General features: G+C 41.6%; 1 long non-coding RNA gene across 2 annotated transcripts in view; it reads right to left on the bottom strand.

The window, feature by feature from the left end:
• The window catches only part of LOC121106088, a 107,274-nt gene that overhangs the window by 36,134 nt on the left and 47,465 nt on the right, over positions 1-23,675 (bottom strand). Inside the window, exon 3 of one of the 2 annotated variants that reach the window (XR_005838819.1) lies at positions 7,915-8,695. The exons of the other annotated variant lie outside the window; for it this stretch is intronic. This is a non-coding gene — a long non-coding RNA (uncharacterized LOC121106088). Of the gene's footprint in view, positions 1-7,914; positions 8,696-23,675 lie in introns of those variants that run through there. 2 annotated transcript variants of the gene reach the window in all.

The following is a 23,675-nucleotide window of genomic DNA, read 5'->3' as shown; positions in this document are numbered from 1 at the left end:
AGCATTCTTAAGAAAGTGAGCCAAGGGGCGCCTGGCTGGCTCAGTTGGTAGAGCATGTAACTCTTGATCTTGGGGTCATAAGTTTGAGCCCTGTGTTGGATGTAGAGATTACTTAAAAATAAAATCTTTTTTAAAAAGTGAGCTGAAAAAATACAAACTGGGAGAGGTTATCTTCCAAGTGCATAAACACTAGTACCTAGAATATATAAAGAGCTCCTACAAAGAAAAACTACAGATCAACAGAAAAAGTGATAAAAGATATATATATATGTGTTTGACTGAAGAGACACTCAATGGCCAATAATATATGTAAAGATGCACAGTCTCATTAATTCTCCAGGAATGCAAATTAAAACCATAAGAAACTACTTTATGCTTACCACAAAACCAAAAGTAAATTAACAAGGATGCTGAATTATGGCAATATTTATTCAGGACTCATGAGTGTTATCTAGTCATTCTACTTGAAAATATATCTCAAAGAAAGACTTGCTCTATGAACTAGGACACGTGTTCAAGAATGTCCACAGCAGTATTAATTAGCAATGACCAAAACTGCAAACAACCAGTCTTACTTAACTTCTCTCAGAAGTAGACCCTGAGGTAAGATTGAGGTCATTTAGAAGGAAAAGTAAACAGGAAAACTCTTAGAGGTGTGGACAAGTAATTCATGCAAGGAAAGACAGCCACTAACGGGTATATTATTAAACCAGTCATTATGTGGGTGAGTGGACTATCATCTCATGGGGAAACTATGGGAACTGGAATCATCTGAGGAGCTGACGTGTTCATAACCCAGGCTGTTTCCAAGGGCACGTCCAGCCAGCCTCATGCTGCCAGTGCAGCGTGTGGGAGAGAGCCCTCAGGCACAGATGCAGGTAACAACATCTGGAAGGTGATGAGAGCACCAAGAAACATCCAACGGTCACCGGTGAGGCACTGACAGAACCTACTACACAACTAAACCCAAATATCTTCTCACAGGAACTGGGTAAACTCTGGTCTCTTCATCCAAAGTAATATAGTAGTGAAGATAAGTGTACTACAACCACACATATCACAAGACATGTAATATTAGTAATAGGAAAAAGTAAGTGGCGATAGAAAAAGTATAGTACAGTTAAATATATTATTTAGGAACATACACAAGTGTAGTGGAACTATTAAGGAACACAAGAACACGACAAACACAGAATCCAGGATACTGAATTATTTAAAATATACTGATACTCCTGAAACCAATATGACACTACATGTTAACTAACTAGAATGTAAATTAAAAATTGATACAAAAACCAAAAATAAATAAATAAATAAATATCTTGAGACTTGATGTGTTTATCATAATCATGATAACATGCTTTATTTTGAAAGACAAACTTTAACTGAACAAGGGAACACTGCATCTGGGGCACAGTGAGGAGGTATGACTGGGGATTAAAACAAGATGGCTTCCCTTCTGGTAGAGCTGGATGGCGGTACACAGGTAGGGAGTGTATTACTGCTTATGACAGAAATATATTTACACTTTCTACCCATAAAATATTTCATGGGCGCATGGGTGGCTCAGTCAGTTAAGTATTTGGCTTTTGATCTCAGCTCAGGTCTTAATCTCAGGGTCATGAGTTCAAGACCTGTGTTGGGCTCCACACTGGGCATGGAGCCTACATTTAAAAAAATTTTTTTTCAAAAACAACAAAAGTCTGAAATAAAAGATATCCAAATGCTCACATAACTATCTCTGAGAGAGAACAATGGATTTTCCTTTCTTCTTTTGATGTTTCTGTATTTTCTATAGTAAACATGCATTCCTTTTATATTCCTGAAACAATGTAAAGTCCATCAAGTCCCTATAAACTCCCCTATTTTCCCAATTCTAGCTGTACCACCTTACATACACAGCCAGTCTAGAAAAGGAAAGAAATCACCTACTTGATTCCCCGTTGTAGTTATTAACTTACACAGAGATCCCTGGTTTGCTAATTCAGCTGCAAATTTACACTTGCCCACAGGCGCTGAAGACACAAAAAAAAAAAAAAAAAAAAAAAGTAGGCCAATTCTAAAATAAATCATCCAGTGGGCAATTAAAAACTTGATAAAAATTGAAGGGAAGAGAGAATCAGAAGAGTACAGGTTAAATCCTATTATAACAAATTTCATGTGATTGTTTCTATTCTCTCATGAAAGGGATTTTGAGCTGGATTCAGATTATATCGAACAGTGTGTAAAACAACTGAGGTCTACATCCAGAAACCCAATATATTTATAATAATCGCAATTTTCATTTTGAAAGACAAAACTGAAAAGAGGGGGAAACAACTGTATCACATAGAAAGCTTCTGAATCTGAGACACAGAAGCCCCCAAATGCTGGAAATAACCAACTTGTGTATTCATCAAATGCCTTGTATACTTTGTGTCAAACCATAAAAACTAAAATCATTTCTGCTGCTCTCAGGAGTTACATCTACCACACAATCCTGGTTCCGCCATCTGACTGCAAATTCATAATCAGTGCCAACCCGCGATCCTCTCCATGTTAAAACAGAATAAACGTTCTTCAACGGCGGCAAAAGCTCACCCCTACGTGCACGGCTAGAACCGAGGGTATTTGTGAGACTTGACAATGTGTTTGTTCATTCGATTAGCAGAAACATGTTTTGATGATGCTCTAGCCGCTATGTCTTCCTCCAGGACTCCAAAATCATTACGGTTTATGTATTCATAATCTGAGAGGCCTACGTGAATAGGCTTGAGGGCCCCAGGAGCACTTAAAAGCTAGTTGGGAAGAAAAGTGCCTGCCCAAATAGCTTTTGCAGAGCAGCGGACCGTGAACCTCCTTTGTGAGCTCAGATCAGCTTGGACTGGAGTGGGCTCCCATAAACGCCTGCTAACCCAAACTTCAGTCTCTGCCTCGTCGAGTTTCTAGCCTTGACCCCTGACAGCCCATTCCATTTTCCCTGTTCTTTTAGCGTGACCGCCTCTAACAAAGGGTGTGCAGGAATGTCCCGTGACCTACAACGTTTATCTCAATCCAAACTCTCTGAACAACCAAGCCTGGGAGCAGCAGGAAGGCTTCTGCGCCAAAGGGGGGACCCGGAGGGGAGAGAAGGAAAGAGGCCCTCAAATTGCGAGGCCTGGCAGGGTGTACTTGGGTAACTACGTATAATTTACAGAAAGCTTCATGCGTGGTTGTGCGAAGAATCTGAATTCAGAGAAATCCGGCAATTGACAAAGGCTGAGTGATGAGGAGTTGGGTCGATCACAAAAATAACCAGTGTATTTCTTCTACACCGTTTTACTAAACCTCGGGTCCACGTGTTGCTTTCTGTTTAATAAAAGAAGGAAAGAAAAATATTTTCTGGTTTTCCAATATAAAAAGCCAACTTCAAAGGAGCTTTAAAAGTAGCAGAAGGTAGTACTGTCACCCAGGCAATTTCAAAAGGCCTTTCAAACCACTCTCAGATAACTAATCTGTTATCTGGCAACTCTTCGGAGAAAACATCTTTAAAGAGTCCATAAACAATCATTATCTTCAAACGGCATCCTTAAAAACTAAAATCCCTGGATGACACAGATTTGTTTTTCATTTTTACCTCCCTGGACTCTACTTCATAACACCCTTCTTAACCTAATTTATTTTTTTTTTAATTTCTTTAATTCAAAAGCTAACAGCAGAACAGGTATTACAACAGATTCTGTAAAAATTCGCCTTGCAGAAATGGATTTGAAGTAAAATCTGTCTCCGAATTTAGAGAAAAGGCAAAGAGACAATAAAAGGATATACGCTTAAAGGAGGAAAAATCTTTACATAATCATGTACTTTTCCATTTTAATTAAACCTGAATTCCAAATGATGCTGACTTTATTAACAAGATAATTCTTTGTAAGGGGCTACTGAGCAGGGTCTGCAAGAATTTTACGGTTTGTCAATATCAAATGGCAGAGAGGAATCTAAGAATTCAGTTAAGTCGATAAAATAAAAGGCAATCACAATACACCCACTGGGTCACCTGAGAGCTCCTTTGCAGACAAAAAGCGGGGCTTGGGGGAAGGGGGGCCAAATCACTTCCAACATCACCAATTACAGCAAAAGCTTCCACTCTGAATATTCCCTTTCTTCCCCAGTGTACCTCATTCCCCCTTCCCCAATCAACAGCTAGCTCCCTTACGCTCAGATGTATTTTGAGAGATGGAATTTGAATTTTTATAGCTGGAAAATATTCACAGATCGCACAAATACTTATCCATTTCACTGAAATAAATTTTGAATCGCCAAAATTTACTGTGTATTAGTTTACTATGCACCTCAAGCGAGCTCTGTTGACTGGGTGCTATTCATAAGGCAGCCTCGACGTCCAGGCCAAGACCTTTACTAAAACCCAACGTAAGGGTAAGTCTCAAAACAAATGTCCTATTGAGGTTCAGTGTAAAGGAGTGAGTGTGTGCTTGTGTGTAGATAAGCAGGAAAAGGGTGGAGGAAGAAGAAGTAGAGTGTATGTTGAGAGGAAATTCTTTCAAATTCAGCATGAGAAAATTGGTAATCCACGATGCTCTTCAATCCGGTACCAAGTATCACTTAAGTAAGAAGGCATCTGAAAGCACTTATCTTAGAATTCTCCATATTCCTCCATAAAAGATAACTTTAAGATGACAGAAATCAAACAATCCAAGCATGATAACCCAATTTTTGGTTCTGCGAAGCAGGGCCACGTTTTCCTTTTTTCTAGCAATACATTATTTTAATTTAATATTTATCGAAAAGGAAAGCTAACCAAATGGCGTAACTCAAAAGTCTGACATGTTATACGGAGGAACATTTCTGTCCAATAGGAAAACAGCCCCGCCTGGCTCTTTCTCCTTTCAAATTGCATTGTTATTGACCTCTCCTATGGAGGAAGTTTCCCCGTTGAAGAAGGCCAGCATCCCATTTGCCGCATATGTGAACAATTCCCACAGCATGAGCATTAATGAAATCTGGCAACTGCTACAAGCATTTTTGTGCATACCCCCTTTTACACAACTGCTATTACTTGTGCTAAAAACTCAGCTGTCACATCTACATTTTTTTCCAAGATAAGAATCCTGCTAGTAGAGTCACCGAAGGGCCATGGCAGAAAAACCAAATGTGGAAAGCACTGAGAGTTGAATAAAGCCCATTGTCTGTTTTGGAACAAGAGGGCTGTATTCACGATGAAACTGGAGTAAAAACTAGATTAGAACAAAGCCTTAAAATTCAGAAAGGAGTCAAAAGTAGCTGAAAACTCACCCACATTTTTTAAACTACAATTTCTATGCTTGGCATCATTGTGTATGTTTCCATTACAAAACAAAAATGTGGAGAGGATATAAATTTATAAGGGAACCACTTTGATATAAAAAGTGCTGTGTTTTGTTCAATTTCTCCTAAACATTTAAAACGCTTTTGGGGGAAACAGAATGTCCTTCGTATTTTAAAAACCTCTAGAGTGAATTGAAGATTAATCAACCGTTTAAGCATTCGATGTTATGTTTGGGCCACAGATCTAAGTCATAGCAGACGAATACCATTATTTTCTACTTCTATCTCTCTGTACCATTGATTCCATAGTTTCACAAATCACCTTATGTAATCCTTACAACTGTGAGGCAGGTATGACTGGTCCATTATCCAGATGAGAACACGCGTCTCAGTGCCGAAGATATTTGTCATGTTTCTGGCTGGTCAGCACCTTTGGAACAGCCTTAATGTGGTTGGCTGATTTTTTGGCTTGCTGAGTGCCCCTTTCAGAGTACAGAACTTAGGAAACCCAGTTCTCCAGATTCCTTTGCAGCTAGGGTGACTTCGGCACCACCAATGAGATTCGCCCTTGCAAACCTGGGATTCACATGTGAGCAACGTGAGGAAGGACACTACATACTGGTATGGAAATGATTTGCTTGTATTGGTCAGGACGGCAACCGGGGTGTCCAGTGTGGGGGGCCAAGTCTTATTACAAGGCTGAGTCCCCAAAACCGAGCAGCCATACTCCTGGCAGCAGCTGTAATCGGGAGGATTACCTGGCAACAGTGCAAACCACAGCACCTGGTGCTTGGTGGGGCAAAACAGGTAGCAACCATTTCCCTAAATTAGGGACCCTGACTCATTTACTGAGGTTGTTGTGCAACATTGATTCTTTTGGGGAAGTCTTCTCTGGGCAAGCAACTATAAGGCTGAGTCCTAAAGGATGTATAAGATTCAATCAAGCAAAACTATGGGGAATGAGGAATGGCACTCTAGGCAGAGGGCCCAGCAGTGCAAAGGTCCTGTGGTAGAGAAGAACACCAATGAGTCATGAATGGGGCGGGGAAGAACTTAATGAAATGAGGCCAATAGGTGGGCAGAGGCCAGAGCACCCCTAGCCTTGCATTTCAGAAAAAAATTTCCTTATCAAACCAAAATAAATGGAGACTTAAGCAACATACATTCAGAATTTCACTCTGAAAAATTTCAGAGTAAGACTAATTAATACCCCAATTATAGGATAAGCTTTCAGACATGGTAAGATAGTGGTCATCTTTTCCACACTGAAATAGTCCCAGGTTTTTCACCTGTCTATGTAATATCCCAGCTGTATTAGCCTAGCGGTGAACACAATGGATTTGAACTGAAGAAACTTGGATTTGAGCCCTAATGTTAGTTACTCAATCTTGGGGAAATCATTATTATCTGGGAAGGTTGCCCACATCCATAATATACAGAAAAATCTGCTGCCCTCCATATCTCATAGAATTATTATAGGGTTCAAATGAGCCAGGAGTTGTGGGAGCTCTACATAACACGAGGTATTATGGGTAGGGAGATACTGTGATGATGGTAACAATGGTGATTATTGCTATAGTACGGGCTCCTAAAGCATAAATAGGGATGTCAATATTCCCAAACGGGTCCAGAACTGAATACAATATCTTTAATTTTTCATAAGAAAAAAAATGCTGTGTGAGGTGATGGATGTTAACTAAACACTGTGGAAATCATTTTGCAATACATGCATCTATCAAATCATTATGCTATACACCTTGACGCTATACATACAGTATTATATGTCAATTACATCTTAATAGAACTGGCGGGAAAACGCAGCAATGGTCAACCTTTTAGTATGATTCTCTACCCCTTTTTGGGTCCCCTAACTAAAGACATACTTTTCAATGAAAAGTTATTCAGAGAGCCACATTGAAAACAAACGGCCTGGGCGCCTGGGTAGCTCAGTTGTTGGGGATCTGCCTTCGACTTAGGTCATGATCCCAGCATTCTGGGGTCAAGCCCTCCCCACCCCCACCCCCCCACCCCCTCATTGGGCTCCCTGCTCAGCAGGAAGCCTGCTTCTCCCTCTCCCACTCCCCCTGCTTGTGTTCCCTCTCTCACTGTCTCTTTCTCTGTCAAATAAATAAATAAAACCTTTTTAAAAAATTTTTTTAATTTAAAAAAAAAGAAAACAAAACAAAACAAATGGCCTGATGAGAGTAGCTGGATTTATTAAGAGTTGTCTACATGTCAGATACTGTGCTAAGTGCTAATAAAAAATTTTCAAATAAAGTCATTTTACCAATGCAAAGCGCTTTGGGATTTCTTTCTAATCCTAAACTATTTCAGGGTAAGATGACACAAATTTTTTGGCTCCCATGCTTTTGACTTCAAATAAACTCACAATCTAGAAGACGTAAACGAATATATTACAGCATGATATATTGTTATAAAAGGTAAACCGTCGTTTTTAGAGGGACAGAGACCTTGCCTTAGTCATCTCTGTTATCTGCGGAATCTAACACCAGTGCCTGAAACACAGCAGGCAAGAAATAAATTTTTTTTTTTAAATAAATTTTTGGGGGGGCACCTGGATGGCTCAGTCAGTTAAGCATCTGCCTTCAGCTCAGTTCATGATCCCGGGGTCCTTGGATCCAGCCTTATGTGAGGCTCCCTGATCAGCGGGGAGTCTGCTTCTCCCCTTTCCCTCTGCCCCTCCACCCTTCAGCTCATGCTATTTCTCGCTTACTCTGTCTCAAATAAAAAAATCTTTAAAAAAAAAAAAAAGAAAACGAAAAGAAAAAAATGTTATGGGTACTTGAATGCATGTATGATGTATGAGTTACCATATAAGAGCACAGAGAATATAAAAATAAATGTCTTTGTTATAAAATCAAAATAAAATTAAATATAAAAATAAATAGTTCTATTATAAATACTGAAAATAATAATAATGATAGCTAACATTGATAAGTACACTTACAGGGTCCTAGACGCTATGCTTAATGCTTCACATGGAGTGACTCAGGTGTTTACTAACACCCGACCATGGATGGAATTGGGGAAATATCACAGGAAAACTGTGAGTTTTTTAAGGATGGCTTGGCCATCACAATTAACACAAGGTACTGTTTCGCATCTTCACCTGCATCCAGCCAAATCCTTCCCCAATTGAATGCTAAGGATAACTTGATAAATTACAATGCGAATTCTTAGAAACCCATCTAGTTTGGTTATCTACGCCACCAAATCTACACGTGAAAAATCCATCACATTCTGAAAAAAATTAGTAATAACTTACATGACATTCCACAGCCCACCGCCGAAGGACATTCTAATGTTTTACAACTTTCCCAGTTCAGACTGTGAGGAAAGCAATTTTGACCCGAAGTCAAAGTCAGGGGCATGAATTCCCAGATAGCAAAATAATCTGTAAGTTAAAAGAGAACGTTGAGCCAGCACTCGAAAGTCGAAGTAGAAAGGGGTATTAAGAAATGACAGCACTACTAAGACTTACTGTCAGAAAAGGGAGCACTTCCAAGAACTGTTTAATCCATTAAACTATTGCCCTAATCTTCCCTTACATTTTAATTAAGATTAAGTTGGGCATATAAGTGAGTTTTGAGCGTAATATCCTAGGTTGAATAAGACGGGAAAGAATAGAAATAGGTCCATCGCAGAAGGAAATGTGGGGAAAGGCAATCCTTGGGGAATCTTTGATCCTCAAGGTGAGGCCACCAGCAAGGTAACTAGGGTTGGTGGCATTAAGAAGTCATCTGGAAAGGCTTTGCACTTAGACTCTTCCTGAACTTTTGTTCAGGGCAAAGCAAAAGACATGTCACGTGGGCAGGACTTTAATGCAAACGGTGTTCTTCTCAATTGAAATCTGCGGTGTTATTTCTGCATCCTGGTATCATGCCTTCAAATAACAAACAAAGAAAACCTAGTGATACGTCTTGACTCACGCTTGACTTGTTATCTAGAATAACCATGTGTTATATTTTGCCTAACTCGCATAGTGCTTATCAATCACCACCTTATAATCTTTCCATTTACATTCTTCCCTGTTTATTCTGTCCTTCCCGCTTCCTTGTATACCGTATGTGAATACACTTGTGTATGAAGTTATTCTACCGTCTGTGTATGCAAGCAACCTAAACCTGACTCACTCTAGCGGTCTCAAGTTAGGGAAACGCAACATGAAGCACCAGATCTGCAGACTACTGAACTGTTTTTCCTACTTTGGTCTCTAAATCTTCCCGCTTGCGACTGTTGTCAAATTCAAAATATCCTTAATTTTCCAGAATTTTTTCCCCCAAAGTCATTATTTCCTACCATCCTTACAGTATATGTATAAGTCACAGGCTCCCGTATCTGCAGAACAACATCATCCATAGGCTATTGATCTCTAACAATACCTTCAGTTAATATTTATTTTATTTATCAGTTAAGGTGGTAGAGCTGAGATATGATACTCAGAACCCACACTCGGCAATCTGCTGAGAAGCGATTTCACATCCATACAATTGCTTCCTGCCAGTGGACAGCGGGAGTACAGCCTTGGGAATTTAAATGACCGATTTACCCAGGGAAAGAAAGCTTATTTTTAGCAAGTGGAGGGAAAAAAATGTTGACTTAATTTATTTTACTGCCTGTGAATCTACTTTGGAAAGGAGAAGCAGGGTTTGATTAATTAGATTAGCAAATTCAGTAAGTTGTTTATTCAGTTGGGTGAATCAATGTTTCCCTGAATTTACTTTAGCTTGATTTTATGCTTTCAAATCTATCCAGGAGGTAAGACGTTGAAAGCCAAAAGCCTTTCTATCCCACAGCTCTTTCAAATATCTTTTCACATGTTAATTGGATCTCTTTGTGATTGGAGGCAGACATATTTCACAGCCCCTCCCCCTCCCCTCCCCTCCCCCCAACCGGCAACGGGCAACACGCATAGAGAAGGCAGAAAATTACAGATAATGGAAAACTGACTACATCCAGCTTTTTCATGCGTCTCAGTTTTTAGCATTTCTCCTTTCCTGCTGACTCTAGTTTTAAATGTTATTTCCACCCAATATTAAAACCTAAAAGAAATAAGACACCTTCTCTATTAATGACAGCCTATTTTAAGATCATTAGAAAAGAATTATTAGAGTAAACTGCTTTAGTTTGTTTTAAATAGTTGCTAAATTTCTCAAATATTTGCTAGTTTTTCTTCCTTCTTTTAACGATCTGTCTTTCTTAGGAAGTTCCTTTCATCTGACTTGCAACACAAAATCATTCCTCATTCATTTGTTACTGAGAGTTACAGGAGTACAGCTGTTCAAACAAGGACTTGCCTATGAAAGCCTGAGAAAATTGGGAAAGATAATCAAATTAAAATTCCAGCTATACATTCTTTTAACAGAGCGCAGGCAATTTTTATATTTTATACTTAAAACGTAGTAAAATAAAAAGGGCAAGCCCGGCAGCCACCATAGACTACATGTTTCCATTAACGACCTGGATGGCACGTTCAAAAGGAGAAAAACATTAATTCAGCAACAAATCAAATGTGCCTTTCTAGAAGAGATTTTTTTTTTAATTAAAAAAAAAATTGAAGATCCAAGAGAATGGGAGCTGGAGATCCTAGCAGTTGGGGACCATTAGAGATTATTTGGCTCAAAGTGACAGGCATAAAATATGAGTGCTGGTGACCTGGACATTAGAGTGTTGAGTGGCTTCTGATAAACACCAGACACCATTGATTTTCAGCTAAAGGTGGGACTGGAAGGGCTTTTATTCAAAGGCTGCAAAAATCTCCTCCAAGGAAATATACATCTCTCTCCTCCTCTGGAAATGAAACAGATTATAGGATCACAGTCTCCCTCAAACTAATGAGGCATAATCAACTGGCCTTGGAATTTGAAAGTAGAGAAAAAATTCAAAATCAGAGTGGTCACCCTTCTGAATGTATTCCTCCCCTCTCTCCAGTGCATCTGTCCATTGGCTGAACTAGGAAACAACCTAAAGGGTTCTTCCATCAGTCTGTATTCATTCTTTTTGAATTACACTGAAAATAATGCCCACCTCCATAGATAAGTACTGTGTTTCCTAGTGGATAGAACAGCATCCTCTTCCTGAGGCTGCCCAAGATCCCCACATGCAGTCAGTCACCAAGTGCCATTGAGATCCTACCTAACACAAATTTTCCCACTCCAGCCATTTCTCTGCATTCCTGCAGCCCTGCCCCTTGTAGGGCTACTGTTCTCTCCCAACTGGATTAGCGCGGGATCTGTCTGGTCTGTCTTCAAGTTCACCCAGCCACTCTTCAAACACAGGCTAATCTTTCTAGGAAGATTCTGGTCTTTCTAGGAAGCAAATCTCTTCCCAGAACACAAACTCCATTAAGACAAGCGCTGAGTCTACAGAGTTCAACATCAAATTCCCAGCATCACTTCACAGTGTAGGGCCCAGCATTTTGTTAGTGATCAAGATAAATATCTATTGAATTAATTAATTAATTAATTAATGACAAAGTTTTCACTCACACAGTCCTGGAAGTCTCCATCGTAAGTATTTTCCTAGACCTGGGCTGCAAAGAGGGCCTCTTTTTCGAAAGTTTCCTAAAATTTAACCTCTAAGACTTAGTAGGTGTTCAATAAACATGTGTTATTGGATGAAGGAACCAACAGGGCAACAATGCTACTAAGTATATGACAAAGTGGAGGTGTTTTTGTTTTTTTAGGTAGGCTCCCTGCTAGGCATAGAGCCCAATGCGGGGCTTGAACTCACGACTCTGAGATCAAGACCTGACTGAGATCAAGAGTCGGACATTTAACTGACTGAGCCACCCAAGCGCCCCCTGGAGTTGTTTTTATTAGAACTACTTGCCGGAACATGTCAATCCAGTTATACAGGTTATACGGGGTCTAAGTAATTTTCTTACCCCACCAAGCACCGAACAACCTAGATTCAGTATTTTGAATAGTTTGCTGTTGCCCCTATTTTATTTACATTGTTGGCTCCTACTCTTCTGACATCAGTCCCAGGTACAGCCAACTTAAAAGGGACGGCACGCATAACAACATTGATCTTTCTCAGATCCCCAAGTCAAAATGCCAAAATGAGAAACACGTCAAGCTCACTTTTGTTTCTCTTAATTCTAAGCAAACAAATAAATAACCTTACATTCAGGAGGAGCTCCTCACTTTCTAAAATGATTCTGTGTTCATGTGGCAGCAGTCACCATGCCCTACAAGAAATTTCCGCTAAACTTCCCTCACAATTTGTTGGAGTGGATGAAATAGTTCCTCTGGCCAATTATGGTCCCCATGTAATACTTACCTCAGGCCAGAACCCAGATCTGGGTGTAGAGACTTACTAAAAAAAAAAAAAAAAAAAGTGGTAGTCATGGGGCACCTGGGTGGCTCAGTCGGTTAAGCATTCAACTCTTGGTTTCCCCCTGCTCATGTTCTTTCTCTCTCCAAATAAATAGATAAAATCTTTAAAAAAAAAAAAAGTAGTAGTCAGAACCTGCTTTCACCCATTCGAAAGCACCCAGTACACACAAGAAAAAACCCAAACTACTTTGAATGGCAGCTTAAAAAACCTTCTAGAGTGTCTATACATCTCCATGTCATCTCCTGCCATTCCCGGAAGCCCAGACTCCAGGCACATTACTCAGAGATCTCCACACTTTCCTCTGTGCTGTGCACAGGCTCTTCCTCTGCTTGGAATGTTGCCATTCCAATCTCATTCCTCACCCTGTCCTTGCCCCAGTCCCAGGCAAAATCAATTATTCCTTGGTCCTTTCTTTCCTTACCTCTTTCAGGCCACTTAACACATTAGATATTGTGATTACTACTCATGTATCTATCTGCCCTGCCAAACTGAGAGCTGCTTATAAGCAGAAAACCACTTCTCAGTCATACTTTTGTCTTACCGTATAAAATAACACCTAGCATATGATAGTCAATGAATTTAGACTTATTTATTTATTTATTAGAGACAGAGAATGAGCCGTGGGGAAGGGCAGGGGGAGAGAGAAAGAAGCAGACTCCCTGCTAAGCAGGAAGCCCAATGTGGACCTCGATCCCAGGGCCCCGAGATCATAACCTGAGCTGAAAGCAGATGCTTAACAAACTGAGCCACCCAGGCATCCTGAGAGTCAGTGAATCTAATGAATTTAGTGAAGGAATCTATTTCATCTCTGCCAACAACTGAAGCCGTGCAATAAAATTACTATAATATCATGATAAATCCACCCATCATGATTCTATGCATCATAAACATCAATGGAAAATCAAAAATGCAGACCCTATAGTCGACCTGCAATGTAGACTTAGGATAAGTTACAAGACTAGCTCATCATAATAGCAAGTCGATGGCTCAGCCTCCGACAATATAGCCTTGAATCATTGTTCCAACGTGGTGAGGATTTTAGAGAGTTTAAAGGGCACTAGCTATCTGGCCTTTTTAATATTTGCTCAGCAGCTATTTGCTGAATGCCAGCCACATGCTTGGCTTGCTTTGGTAGTAAAAGGACTACGGAGTTGTGTTAGAAAAAGACCCCTGACCTAATTTAAGAGCTTTTCAGTCTCATGTACAAACTAGGGTGATGAAAAGGCATGACTGATAGACGTCATGTGAGTATAAAGAATTATTATTATTATTATTATTATTATTGGAATTTACAGGAGGATGAAGTCACGTTTGTTGTTGTTTTGTGGCCTTTTGTTACACATTGCTGGTAGGGTGGACATGTGGTCTAAGGTGATGGTTTGGAATCCTTTGAGGCCAAGATTTGCAGAGTTTATTTGCTGCAAGAATCTCCAACAGCAGTTCAAGAGCTGAGGAGTGAAGGGGCACATTCCTCCCATGAGGAGAAAGGAGGGCAGGGAGGTCTTGAAGCTCTTCTGGGCTTTCTTCCCGTGCTGGGTGGTTTGTCACTGGGAAGTAAGATTCAAGATGAAGCTCCAACCCAAAATTCATCTCCTCCCAGAAGATGTCTAAGGAGGACTGGCTTCTTCCACACCCAGAGCCCATATTTAAACACATATAAGAGCTGCCCAAACATACATCACTAGAACATCGTCCTGACATCAAGGATCTCTCTGTCCTTCATTCTCAGTGTCCAATGTAGCTGTATTTACCTTTATTTGTTTTCAGTACATTTGTTATTGTAAATCTTCATGTTTAGTGTATGTTCCAAGTTTAAAAAAAAAAAAAGACTAAGCCATGAATTATGTTAATAATTCTCTGGTCCCATTTCTCACCAATCCAACATCCCCATGAAACACACTCTCAAACTCAAGTGCTCTCTCTGTAAAGTGTGGCCCATGGCACATGCACATGAAATCTAGAAATGTCCAGATCTCCTCCTGTCTCAAACAACCTCAAAGGACACCTTTCTCTGGGGACCACACAAATAGTCAGTGCCCAAAGCCAAGTATATTCAAAATGACATTCGGTCATTCAGAACAAAGGACTCATAACCAAGAGTTCAGGGATGAATCCACCATTGAAATTATTGAAAAAAATCTTATGGACATGTGAATGTATGGATTTCTTCTTGGGGCGAAGATCAATTGCTTTCAAAAATTTCTCATTAAAGGCCAGTGAGGGGGCGCCTGGGTGGCTCAGTCAGTCAAGCATCTGCAGCAGATCCTGGGTCATGATCCTAGGGTCCTGGGATCGAGCCCCGCAACACGCGCCATTGTTTCTCCCTCTCCCTCTGCCTCTCCCCCCACTGGTGCTCTCTCTCCCTCTCTCAAATAAATAAATAAAATCTTTCAATAAAATGTGATTCAAAGACCCACATTAGCACGTGAGCGTCAGAGCAAAGATCCCATGAGAAGAGGCACCAAAGGAGAAAAATCACCCAAGAAATATACACCAGAAAAATTTGAATCATGAAAAGATAAGCAAAAAAAAAAAAAAAAAAAAAAGTGGGTCACTGTGACTTGACATTCAGAAATAAGCAGCAACATTTTGTTCCTACTGACCTATAAACCGCCCTGCAGTGGAGGATTTCACCACTACCCTACAAAAGGTTACCGAACCACCTCAGTGTTTCTGAAACACTACAGCACAGCCAGAGAACACCACGAGGCGCCCACCATATCACCTCTTACAACGAACACTGGGAAACGATATGAAGAACGAAATACCTACATTTCATTCCAAAACTTAAGTAGGGGAATCTGTGCCTCACAATGAAGCAGTATGACGTTCCGTGGAAAGGAGTGTTTTGGTTTTTAAAATAAATTAAATATATAAGGCTAAACTAGGTCTGTACCTACAACACAATACATAGGGTGCCTCAAAATGGGAAGAGGTATGTGAAGGGTCCCTTTTACATGTGGTCCCGCATTTTGATCGGACAAAACCAGTGGTGATGTATCTGCTTTACAGACATCCTTTTCTGAATGGATCCAGAAGGAAATGTCTCTCTTCCAGTTCTGTTATTGGCTACTGTCATTTCTATCTGTGGGTGCCAAGATTCAGCCCTCCTTTATCCTGCACAGCCAGCAACCTTCATTTCTTCACACTCCCTGGTTTCTTTTCAGCAGTTCCATGTGGAGATCTCTGGGTAGCTGCGAGCATATCCCAACTTCTCTCTGATTATTTACATTGGTGACAAACTCTTTCTCACCAGCTGTCTAGGGGCACTCAGAGACACTTGATTTGTAACAGCATTCCATTCCCCATCCAATATTTTGGTAGCTCGACAGCTCCCCACTTCAGCTCTGCCAGTGTTAGCACCATTTCGTGGAGCGGAACGAAATTCTTACATTTGATCTGACATTGTCTTTAAAGTCCATATGCTCTCCTTGCTTCCACGTGAGTTCTCAAGTCCAAAGAACATTAACATCAGTCACAACCCTGTAAAAACTCATGTTGCATTTTTCAAATCCTGAGCACTTCATCACAGAATGGACACAATCCCAGATCTGGTGGGTATCATCAGTGTGACCTCTGAGCAGGTTTCTTATCTCGCTGAATCTCACTTTCCTCGTCTGTAAAATGGGGAGAATACCACCTTCCTCAACGGGTTGCAATTAAATAGGACAATGTACGTGAAAGGCTCAGCAGAGACACTGTCCCGATGCCAGTGCTTTCAGGAATTTATCTATTCCGAGAGCAGATAGTCTTAATTATCTCTGGATAGGAGTGAACGTTAGCATAAAACTGTTGTGCATTATTCTAGGGGAATGGAAATGATTGACATTTTAAGAGCAAGCAAGCATTCCTGTTCAAAAATGTCAAGGTCAGGGCACCTGGCTGGTGAGGTCTGTAAGGCAGGTGACTCCTGATCTTGGGGTTGTGAGTTCGAGCCCAAGGATGGGTATAGAGATAACTTACAATACAGTAAAAAAAATTTTTTTTAATAAATAAATAAATGTTAAGTCCCTGGTCTGGAGAAACACTGAGCTCTCCTGTCTCATTCCTTGTCCCAATTTGGTTTTTCTTCCTTCCCTCTGCAAATGAGAATAGCACACGGGAGACTCTTCTATAAACAGGACAGCAAAGGCAACAGCAACTGATAAGGACCATAGATGAAGTCCTCGGGTGACCTGGTGGCCGCACCTAATCCCCTTCAAAGGACTGATGAAAGATTTAAACTGTGGCAGCCATGTGGGAGACACGCATGCGGTTTTAAAATATCTAAATTCCATTGTGCTGTTCTTGGTAAAATCCACACCAACCAAGGGGGCTGACACAGTCAATAGAACACATGGGCTTCCATTGTATCTAAGACCCCTCCAGGTATGTGAAGCACCAGCCTCAAAATCCACAAATAAAAGTAAAACAAAAGCCCACTATCTGTCCATGCTCCATCTTGCCAAAAAGAGGAAAACAGATTGTTGTTGTTGTTGTTTTTAAGTAGGTCTGTTGGAGGATGATTGTGGACTTATGTAGTCCATTCAGCAGGATTTTTCCACTAAGCTACACCGCAAAAGATTTATTTTGTCATTGTCCAACATGAACAATTGAAGAAACTCAGCCTAGTGCAAAATCCCCAGGAGAAACAATCTGCAATTTAATTAGTGAATAATAGGAGCAATTTAAATACAATTCCAGGCATTTTTTAAAGTAATATTTGAATAGACATCTGCTCCATCTAGTCAGTGTTTAGGCAAAGCACAATAATCCCTGATCTGATGAGATGCCCAAGGTTATGAACAAGACTGTCTATTGTTAGAGCAAGACCCATAATTTAAAACAAATGCCACGAATCCACCTTCTCAACACCTACCCCAGCCCCACCAAATAAAGACATAGGATAAACAGATAAAGAAAGAAAATATTAGTCACAGTCTTTGGAAATGCAGAATAATGGAAACAGAAAGGATTTCAGGGCAGGAGCACTGAGCCGGAATTCTGACTCCATTGTTACCTCTCCCCTAGTACCAGTTCCAGTTCTTCCTTTATAAAATGGGAACCTCTCCTGTATTCTGAATGTTCAATGAGAATATGTATAGCAAAGCACCATATAAATGTTGAAGATGCAGAAATGTTGACGTGGAGAATACAATTCAAAATAGGGATACGTCAAGGGTGTCTGGGTGGCTCAGTTGGTTAAGCATCTGCCTTTGGCTCAGGTCATGATCCCAGGGTCCTGGGATCGAGTCCCGTGTCAGGCTCCCTGCTCAATGAGGGAGCCTGCTGCTCCCTCTGCCCATCCCCTCCAACACTTGTGTTTGCTCTCTCACAAATAAATAAATAAATTCTTTTAAAAAAATAGTGATACATCACTACTGAACCTTCTACCATTAGAATTTTACTATTTCAGCTTCATGGATTTATTTGAATATAGAAAGTATTTTAACATACAGAGTCTCAGTTCCTCAACACGAAAGAGACCTGGAGATGGATAGTGGTGAGGTTTGACAATGATGCAATGTACTTAATATACCTGAACTATATACACTATAAAATGGTGAAGACCATAAACTTCATGTTATATGTTTAACGACAATTTTATTTTATTTTTTTAAAGACTCTATTTATTTATTTGACAGAGAGAGAGCACAAGCAGGCAGAGCAGCAGGCAGAGGGAGAGGGAGAAACAGACTCCCTGCTGAGCAGGGAGCCCGATGTGGGGCTCGATCCCAGAATCCTGGGATCAGGACCTGAGCCAAAGCCAGACACTTAACTGACTGAGCTACCCAGGTGCCCCAACCACAGTTTTAAAAAAATTCTTCTAAAATATTTACCATCCTCTGGGGGCAGAAGAGAAATCCCCTTCCTTTTCCTCTCTTAGTTGGTCAGTTGAAGAAGCCAAGAACGGGGGCCGAGGGTACTAGAAAGGCAGCATACTATAAGCATATTGCAAAGGCATGTACAAATTCTAGGACCTCAGCCAAACTTTCAGAAAGGGCCTTTTTTTTTTTATTTTACCTTTTGTTGATTGCAAACAAAACAAATTTCAAAATAAAGGTACCAGTACGTTGATTGCCAAGCCCTCAAACTCCTATGTTTTGTACACTTTGAAGGGCCACAAATGACATTTGTACTTGTTGAGTACTAATGAATATGAATACATGAAATTATTCAATAGTTTTGATTTGAAAGCGTTCAACAGACTCCCAACATGTGCCACAGCAAGTGTATTAAAAAGGACCCACAAAAGAAGAACAAGAAACCACATTTTAGCTCATGTAGTTATAGAAAGGGTGGATGTTCCTGGTTTGGATACACCTCGTGATGAGTTATAGAAATCCACACATGGGGGGTGCCTGGGTGGCACAGCGGTTAAGCGTCTGCCTTCGGCTCAGAGCGTGATCCCGGCGTTATGGGATGGAGCCCCACATCAGGCTCCTCCACTGTGAGCCTGCTTCTTCCTCTCCCACTCCCCCTGCTGTGTTCCCTCTCTCACTAGCTGTCTCTACCTCTGTTAAATAAATAAAATCTTTAAAAAAAAAAAAAAGAAAAAAGAAATCCACACATGGGCATGCCTGGGTGGCTCAGGCGGTTAGGCATCTGCCTTCGGCTCCTGTCCTGATCCCAGGGTCCTGGGATCCAGCCCCACATCAGGCTCCTTGCTCAGAGAGGAATCTGCTTCTCCCTCTCTCTCTGCCCTCCCCCACTCATTCTCTCTCTCTCACTCTTTCTCTCTCTGACAAATAAATAAATAATCAATCCACATATGATTACAAGCCCAGACACAGAAATAACTAGGGACAGTGGCAGGGAGATTGAAATGAATCCCCAGTAGTCCCAGCTCTGTTATCACCAACTGGGTTACCTTCTGGGCCTTGATCTTTGCATTTGGGAGATGGCTGGGTAGGGCTGGTGGTAAAGTCGCTTCTTGGTTTTAGCTATCTGTGACTCTTTGTTCTATTCTAAGCTATGTCAGGGAGGTCTAATAACACAATGTATGAAACCATTTGCCATTGACTGTGTACTCTCGAAATTCCTATGTTGAAACCTAATCCCCAATGGGATGGTATTTGGAAGTGGGGCCTCTGAGAGGCGATTAGGTCATGAGGGTACCTGAGCCCTCACGACTGGGATGAGTACCCTTATAATAGGGACACCAGGAAGCTCCCTTGACCCTTCCACTTTCCACCATGTATGGACAGACACATGCTGGATGGCTCCATCGGTCAAGGAGACAGCTTCCATGGACCAGGAAGCAGACCCTCACCAGACACCAAATCTGCCGATGCCTTGGTCTTGGACTTGCCGGTCCACAGAATTGTGAGAAGTGACGTTCTGTTGTTTCAGTCACCTCGTCTACAGTATTTTGTTATCGCAACCCGAGACACCATCCCCTATGCGTTCGAGGAAAAGAAATTACATGAGGAACAACTATGCAGCAAAGGACGCCAGGGAGACAGCAGAGAAGAGCCTCAGTGACCAAGGTGGGGCCCCAACAGCTCCAACCAATACCATGAAAAGGCACCCCGTGATAAAGGTAGGCAGCCCGGGCCCACCTGATAAAACGCTACAGCAAGACAGACCCAGCCTCCGACTGCAAGTGCAAGACTCGAACTCGTCCCGCCGCGTGGCGCTATCTCAGCACTGGGCGAAAACCTCACCAGCCACAAGAGCCTGGGTCGGAAGTGCCACTCAGCCCTGGAAACTCTGCAGACTAGCTCCCCTCTGGAACCAGAGCTGACAGGGGGCACGAATTCAAAGTATCAGGGGAGGAGAGACCACGTGCTTTAGTGAAGGTCTGAATTACAAAACGATTTCTCATGAATCCACGTTTCTTGACATACACTTGAGTTGTAAACGAAGATGCTGATAATGCTGGAAAGGAATTATTCTGATTCAGCTCAAAATGAGACATCCCATAATACTAAGAGCACTATCGAATTCTTTGCAATCACACAATTGAGCCCCTCGGAAGTTGATACTAAACCGAAAGGCTCTTTCACCTTAAATGGAGCGCTTTCTAATTTTATATTTCCTTTACGTTTAATTTCAAACTCAAAGTCAGTAGGAAAGACGCTGTTTTAAGTTGGGTAAAATCCCCTATCACTGTCTATGTGATCACAAATTTGCAAATTGGTGAGATCATCCTTTCTAAAAATTTCAAAATTTCAGGGGAAATGATATAATAGTAAAATGTCTCAGACTTTTCACTCCCAGCTTCCTATAAATACCTGTGAAAACATACCAGATAGCGTAAATCTCATCACGGGGAACAAAGACAGGAAGCAGGCATGATCATAATCTGAAGATATTTTCTACCCTCCCACGGATTGTGGCTAGATTCAGAAACACCTTTTTGCAATCTACCTCCCGAGTTACAAGGTGGGCACTGAAAGCGGGGGTCTTCACTAACCTTCACAGACGGCACCAGAACAAGAAACTACATTATCCTGAGAAAATGCACCGCCTGCCCGGTCGGTGACCCACATTCGCATCCTACACGTCTCCTTTTTCCACAGCTAATAATACTATTAGAAACTCTCCAGCAGATTGTTTTCAGAGCTCAAGAACCTACTTCTTGCAAGGAGAGCCACACAGGAGAGAAAAATGGTAGATAAAGGCAAAAGAGCAATCTTATTTCAAACTAAAACATGATGCCGGGAAGTGGATGGCAGAGGCAAGATGAGAGGCCCAGCAAAAAGCCTTCCCTGAACAGTGCTTTTTATCTCTGTAGGCCTCAAGAATATTTTGCCTTGGTGCCCAATTTTCAAAGCTGCACTGCCACTGCAAAGAACTCCACCCCACTCCTGCACCTGACCTAGATCTGGACAGAAATGATCCATGCATTAGAGAAACAGCATTTACTAAACACACTGCCAGACATCATAAACTGAGCTCATCACAGTGCAAAACCAGCTGCCCTCCAATACCAGAAAAGAAAGAGGGGATCCTCCAGAGTCTGCAGAAAACTGCAAGGGAACTGGAGAATCCCACACCACGCCAGGAGAGCACCTGAGTTCCAACGGGGGACTAGATGAGATGTCTGCGGCAAGATGCGGAAGGAGCAAGGAAACCTTTACTGCCACCATCACTCCACTGGGCTCCAAATCCTAGGGCAGGTGTGTCAGAGACATTTCCTTCTTGCAAAGACTGAAGGGAGAAGAAAGCATGCATGGTTATAACGATTCAGACCTAGCTAGGTAGCGCCTGAGTGGCTCAGTCGGTTGAGCAGCCAACTCGGGGTTTCGGCTCAGGTCAAGATTTCGAGGTCATGGGATCCAGCCCCAGCCCCTGGTGGGGCTCTGAGCTCAGCACAGAGTCTGCTTGAGATTCCTTCTCTCTCTCCTTCTGCTCTCCCAAGCTCACACTCACTCCCTCTCTCTCTCAAATAAATAAAAATCTAAAAAAAAAAAGAAAGAAAGAAAGAAAGAAAGAAAAAGGAATTCAGACCTAGCTAAATCTTGACTTTAAAATCTCAAAAATCCTGATGGGAGTAGGTTTCAAAGTGCCACAAGGTAGAAACTGAATAATACCCCAGGACGAGCAGCCACACCAGCAGTCAAATTTTGCAAAGACGTCTTCCGAAATGAATACTGCAGGAAGGCCATGACTGTCAAGACAAGACAGACTCACACCTGTGCAGATTCACGTAAATCCTAGAGAAATGCTTCTTGTGCAGGAAAGGATAGAGACTGTAGGGTTCCAAAAGCTATTCCATGGAGATATCCGCGCTTGAGGAGTTGTTGGTAAGAGAGCAGACGCAGACACAGAGGTCTGGGAGAAGCTTTAGAAGCCCCATTTTTATGCGCTGATAGAAGAAAGACTTATCAGTGATGCCCCACCGAGATGATTCCATGGATGTCCTACCTAATCAATCCAGACGTGAGGCACAGTATTAAAGTGCTTCTTAATCTTTGGAGAGATGCCGGACCACTTTCACAATCTGATGAAGGCTGTGGATCTTGCCCACCCGCCCACCCCCCGGAAAAAGGCCTCCACCCACAGAACTGCATACAGCTTCCTGGGGCTCATGGGTCCCTCAAAGCTGTGGACATAAAGCTAAACACTGAGGCACCACTCTACCATATGGGTGTTTGGCCAGAGCTATAGGTTAAGCTAATAACACTCCAGGTCAGTTGCAATGTTTCCTTTGGGAGAAATGAGTATTCTTTCCATCAGTCATCCAGGAAATAAAGGAAGAAAGGGCCTAGGCTGAGAAATAAATTGGTCTTTTCTCCCTAATTCTAGTGGGATATTGGCCTGAACTCTCAGGAGTTCAGATTCACTTACAGGTGCCCATGAATGGTGGGGAATGCCGACTTCCACCCCCACGGAAGACAGCTACCAACTAGGGACACTCAACCCAAATATAAACCCTTGCAGATGACCTGGGCCCATGGATCCCCAAAGTAATCATATCTTACAACTCTCAGTAAGTTATTCTCTGTGCTCTGATCCTCTCCTGATACCCCAAAGTTTGAAAAAGTCATGGTAGATGTTACAACCTCAATTTAGAAATCTTTGAGGAACTATGGAAAGGGTTCATGTCCAAGCTTGACTAGAGGGACAAAGGGGAGAACGGCCCCTTTCTGAAGGTACTGCGGTGATGATGGCTGTAAACTGTGACACCAGGAGCAGGGAGAACAATGACACTGGGAAGTGGGTGACAGGAGACGTACAAGAAATAGCCAGACAGACATAAAAGCCTGTGAATCCTCTCATTCTTTCCCGGGAGGCCCAGAGAACAGGCTAAGGGCCTTCTGTTCCCAGGGCAGAGGGACAAGCCAGAAGCCTGTAGGTTAACCTGTGAATGTGGTCCCACCTTCTAGCAGAATGGGGGCCCCTGGAATGCAACAGGACAGCTGGAGGAGAACGAAAAATTAGAGATCACGTTGAAAGGTAAATAGAAAACCAAAAAGCATGAGAATAAATAAATGAACCCATAAGCTGGATTTTATGGGAGAAGAATATGGAAACCTAATCAAAGAAAAACAGAAAACACAAATGAAATTTAAAATAACTGGGTGCTTAAAACTTTATCAATTAGG

Source organism: Ursus maritimus, unplaced genomic scaffold (assembly GCF_017311325.1).
Source record: "Ursus maritimus isolate PB19 unplaced genomic scaffold, ASM1731132v1 scaffold_30, whole genome shotgun sequence".
Lineage (NCBI taxonomy): Eukaryota > Metazoa > Chordata > Mammalia > Carnivora > Ursidae > Ursus > Ursus maritimus.
Note: the sequence above shows the minus strand (reverse complement) of the source record. Positions and strands in the feature narration are given on the sequence as shown.